Source organism: Littorina saxatilis, linkage group LG8 (genome assembly GCF_037325665.1).
Source record: "Littorina saxatilis isolate snail1 linkage group LG8, US_GU_Lsax_2.0, whole genome shotgun sequence".
NCBI lineage: Eukaryota > Metazoa > Mollusca > Gastropoda > Littorinimorpha > Littorinidae > Littorina > Littorina saxatilis.
In genome coordinates, this window is record NC_090252.1 from 1801826 (window position 1) to 1808065 (window position 6240).

A 6240-nucleotide genomic window follows, 5' to 3' on the forward strand; every position below is an offset into this window, starting at 1 on the left:
TTACCAGCGCTGTTTACATCAATCATACGACTCAGTGATGAACAGCGGGGGTAACTTGTGTAACCTGCTCTTCTTCCAATCCCCCCCCCCCCCTCACTCTGCACACATCACAATACACAACAGATCAATCATACGACACAGTGATGAGCAGTGGGGGTAACTTGTTTAACCTCCTCTTCATCCACTCACCCCCCCCTCCCACCCTGCTCACATCAAACATACGACACATCAATCATACGACACATCAATCATACGACACATCAATCATACGACACAGTAATGAGCAGCAGGGGTAGCTTGTTTAACCTCCTCTTCATCCACTCACCCCCCCCCCCACCCTGCTCACATCAAACATACGACACATCAATCATACGACACAGTAATGAGCAGCTGGGGTAGCTTGTTAACCTCCTCTTCTTCTTACTCCCTCCCCCTCCCCCAAACTTGCAGTGCTGAAAAAGAAAGGGGGGAGAGTGGGGGGGGGGGGGGGGGGGAGGGAGAATGTAATTAAGTTTCCTGCGCTGTTCACATCAATCATACGATTTATTTATAAACAACGGGAGTAACTTGTGTACCTCCTATCCCCCCCCCACAACCCCACCCCCATCCGTCCCCATCCCCATTCTGCACACATCACCCAACACAACACATCCATCATACGACACAGGGATGAACAGTGGGGGTAACTTGTTTATCTCTTCTACCTCCTCCCCCCCTCACTCTGCACACAACACAACACAACACATCCATCATACGACACAGTGATCAACTGTGGGGGTAACTTGTGTGCCTTCTCTTCTTCCTCCCCCCCCCCCCCTCACACTGCACACAACACAACACAACACATCCATCATACGACACAGTGATCAACTGTGGGGGTAACTTGTGTGCCTTCTCTTCCTCCCCCCCCCCCCCCCCCTCACTCTGCACACAACACAACACAACACATCCATCATACGACACAGTGATCAACTGTGGGGGTAACTTGTGTGCCTTCTCTTCTTCCTCCCCCCCCCCCCCCCCCCCTCACTCTGCACACAACACAACACAACACATCCATCATACGACACAGTGATCAACTGTGGGGGTAACTTGTGTGCCTTCTCTTCTTCCTCCCCCCCCCCCACTCTGCACACAACACAACACAACACATCCATCATACGACACAGTGATCAACTGTGGGGGTAACTTGTGTGCCTTCTCTTCTTCCTCCCCCCCCTCCCCCACTCTGCACACATCACATCACAACACATCCATCATACGACACAGTGATCAACTGTGGGGGTAACTTGTGTGCCTTCTCTTCTTCCTCCCCCCCCCCCCACTCTGCACACAACACAACACAACACAACACATCACAACACAACACATCCATCATATGACACAGTGATCAACAGTGGGGGTAACTTGTGTACCTTCTCTTCTACCTCCTCCCCCCCTCCCTCACTCTGCACACAACACAACACAACACATCCATCATATGACACAGTGATCAACAGTGGGGGTAACTTGTGTACCTTCTCTTCTACCTCCTCCCCCCCTCCCTCACTCTGCACACAACACAACACAACACATCCATCATATGACACAGTGATCAACAGTGGGGGTAACTTGTGTACCTTCTCTTCTACCTCCTCCCCCCCTCCCTCACTCTGCACACAACACAACACAACACATCCATCATACGACACAGTGATCAACAGTGGGGGTAACTTGTGTGCCTTCTCTTCTTCCTCCCCCCCCCCCCCCCACTCTGCACACAACACAACACAACACATCCATCATATGACACAGTGATCAACTGTGGGGGTAACTTGTGTGCCTTCTCTTCTTCCTCCCCCCCCCCCTCACTCTGCACACAACACAACACATCCATCATACGACACAGTGATCAACTGTGGGGGTAACTTGTGTGCCTTCTCTTCTTCCTCTCCCCCCCCCCACACTCTGCACACATCACAACACAACACATCAATCAAACGACACAGTGATCAACTGTGGGGGTAACTTGTGTGCCTTCTCTTCTACCTCCCCCCCCCCCCCTCACTCTGCACACATCACAACACAACACATCAATCATACGACACAGTGATTAACAATGGGGGTAACTTGTGTGCCTTCTCTTCCTCCCCCCCCCCCCTCACTCTGCACACAACACAACACAACACATCCATCATACGACACAGTGATCAACTGTGGGGGTAACTTGTGTGCCTTCTCTTCTTCCTCCCCCCCCCCCCTCACTCTGCACACAACACAACACAACACATCCATCATACGACACAGTGATCAACTGTGGGGGTAACTTGTGTGCCTTCTCTTCTACCTCCCCTCCCCTCACTCTGCACACAACACAACACAACACATCCATCATATGACACAGTGATCAACAGTGGGGGTAACTTGTGTGCCTTCTCTTCTTCCTCCCCCCCCCCACTCTGCACACAACACAACACAACACATCCATCATATGACACAGTGATCAACAGTGGGGGTAACTTGTGTACCTTCTCTTCCCCCCCCCCCCCACTCTGCACACAACACAACACAACACATCCATCATATGACACAGTGATCAACAGTGGGGGTAACTTGTGTGCCTTCTCTTCTTCCCCCCCCCCCCCACTCTGCACACAACACAACACAACACATCCATCATATGACACAGTGATCAACAGTGGGGGTAACTTGTGTACCTTCTCTTCCCCCCCCCCCCCCCCCCACTCTGCACACAACACAACACAACACATCCATCATATGACACAGTGATGAACAGTGGGGGTAACTTGTGAACCTCCTTTCCTCCACCACCCCCCCCCCTCACTCTGCACACAACACAACACAACACATCCATCATATGACACAGTGATCAACAGTGGGGGTAACTTGTGTACCTTCTCTTCTACCTCCTCCCCCCCTCCCTCACTCTGCACACAACACAACACAACACATCCATCATATGACACAGTGATCAACAGTGGGGGTAACTTGTGTACCTTCTCTTCTACCTCCTCCCCCCTCCCTCACTCTGCACACAACACAACACAACACATCCATCATATGACACAGTGATCAACAGTGGGGGTAACTTGTGTACCTTCTCTTCTACCTCCTCCCCCCTCCCTCACTCTGCACACAACACAACACAACACATCCATCATACGACACAGTGATCAACAGTGGGGGTAACTTGTGTGCCTTCTCTTCTTCCTCCCCCCCCCCCCCACTCTGCACACAACACAACACAACACATCCATCATATGACACAGTGATCAACTGTGGGGGTAACTTGTGTGCCTTCTCTTCTTCCCCCCCCCCCCCCCCACTCTGCACACAACACAACACAACACATCCATCATACGACACTGTGATGAACAGTGGGGGTAACTTGTGAACCTCCTTTCCTCCACCACCCCCCCCCCCTCACTCTGCACACAACACAACACAACACATCCATCATACGACACAGTGATCAACTGTGGGGGTAACTTGTGTGCCTTCTCTTCTTCCCCCCCCCCTCACTCTGCACACAACACAACACAACACATCCATCATATGACACAGTGATCAACTGTGGGGGTAACTTGTGAACCTCCTTTCCTCCACACCCCCCCCCCCCTCACTCTGCACACAACACAACACAACACATCCATCATATGACACAGTGATCAACTGTGGGGGTAACTTGTGTGCCTTCTCTTCTTCCCCCCCCCCCCACTCTGCACACAACACAACACAACACATCCATCATATGACACAGTGATCAACTGTGGGGGTAACTTGTGTGCCTTCTCTTCTTCCCCCCCCCCCCCTCACTCTGCACACAACACAACACAACACATCCATCATACGACACAGTGATCAACTGTGGGGGTAACTTGTGTGCCTTCTCTTCCTCCCCCCCCCCCCCTCACTCTGCACACAACACAACACAACACATCCATCATATGACACAGTGATCAACTGTGGGGGTAACTTGTGTGCCTTCTCTTCTTCCTCCCCCCCCCCCTCACTCTGCACACAACACAACACATCCATCATACGACACAGTGATCAACTGTGGGGGTAACTTGTGTGCCTTCTCTTCTTCCTCCCCCCCCCCCCTCACTCTGCACACAACACAACACAACACATCAATCATACGACACAGTGATCAACTGTGGGGGTAACTTGTGTGCCTTCTCTTCTACCTCCCCCCCCCCTCACTCTGCACACAACACAACACAACACATCAATCATATGACACAGTGATCAACTGTGGGGGTAACTTGTGTGCCTTCTCTTCCTCCCCCCCCCCCTCACTCTGCACACAACACAACACAACACATCCATCATACGACACAGTGATCAACTGTGGGGGTAACTTGTGTGCCTTCTCTTCTTCCTCCCCCCCCCCCCCTCACTCTGCACACAACACAACACAACACATCCATCATACGACACAGTGATCAACTGTGGGGGTAACTTGTGTGCCTTCTCTTCTACCTCCCCTCCCCTCACTCTGCACACAACACAACACAACACATCCATCATATGACACAGTGATCAACAGTGGGGGTAACTTGTGTGCCTTCTCTTCTTCCTCCCCCCCCCCCCCCACTCTGCACACAACACAACACAACACATCCATCATATGACACAGTGATCAACAGTGGGGGTAACTTGTGTACCTTCTCTTCCCCCCCCCCCCCCCACTCTGCACACAACACAACACAACACATCCATCATATGACACAGTGATCAACAGTGGGGGTAACTTGTGTGCCTTCTCTTCTTCCCCCCCCCCCCCCCACTCTGCACACAACACAACACAACACATCCATCATATGACACAGTGATCAACAGTGGGGGTAACTTGTGTACCTTCTCTTCCCCCCCCCCCCCACTCTGCACACAACACAACACAACACATCCATCATATGACACAGTGATGAACAGTGGGGGTAACTTGTGAACCTCCTTTCCTCCACCACCCCCCCCCTCACTCTGCACACAACACAACACAACACATCCATCATATGACACAGTGATCAACAGTGGGGGTAACTTGTGTACCTTCTCTTCTACCTCCTCCCCCCCTCCCTCACTCTGCACACAACACAACACAACACATCCATCATATGACACAGTGATCAACAGTGGGGGTAACTTGTGTACCTTCTCTTCTACCTCCTCCCCCCCTCCCTCACTCTGCACACAACACAACACAACACATCCATCATATGACACAGTGATCAACAGTGGGGGTAACTTGTGTACCTTCTCTTCTACCTCCTCCCCCCCTCCCTCACTCTGCACACAACACAACACAACACATCCATCATACGACACAGTGATCAACAGTGGGGGTAACTTGTGTGCCTTCTCTTCTTCCTCCCCCCCCCCCCCCACTCTGCACACAACACAACACAACACATCCATCATATGACACAGTGATCAACAGTGGGGGTAACTTGTGTGCCTTCTCTTCTTCCTCCCCCCCCCCCCCCCACTCTGCACACAACACAACACAACACATCCATCATACGACACAGTGATCAACTGTGGGGGTAACTTGTGTGCCTTCTCTTCTTCCTCCCCCCCCCCCTCACTCTGCACACAACACAACACATCCATCATACGACACAGTGATCAACTGTGGGGGTAACTTGTGTGCCTTCTCTTCTTCCTCCCCCCCCCCCCCTCACTCTGCACACAACACAACACAACACATCAATCATACGACACAGTGATCAACTGTGGGGGTAACTTGTGTGCCTTCTCTTCCTCCCCCCCCCCCCTCACTCTGCACACAACACAACACAACACATCCATCATACGACACAGTGATCAACTGTGGGGGTAACTTGTGTGCCTTCTCTTCTACCTCCCCTCCCCTCACTCTGCACACAACACAACACAACACATCCATCATATGACACAGTGATCAACAGTGGGGGTAACTTGTGTGCCTTCTCTTCTTCCTCCCCCCCCCCCCACTCTGCACACAACACAACACAACACATCCATCATATGACACAGTGATCAACAGTGGGGGTAACTTGTGTACCTTCTCTTCCCCCCCCCCCCCACTCTGCACACAACACAACACAACACATCCATCATATGACACAGTGATCAACTGTGGGGGTAACTTGTGTGCCTTCTCTTCTTCCCCCCCCCCCCCCCCCCCCCCCCACTCTGCACACAACACAACACAACACATCCATCATACGACACTGTGATGAACGGTGGGCCCAA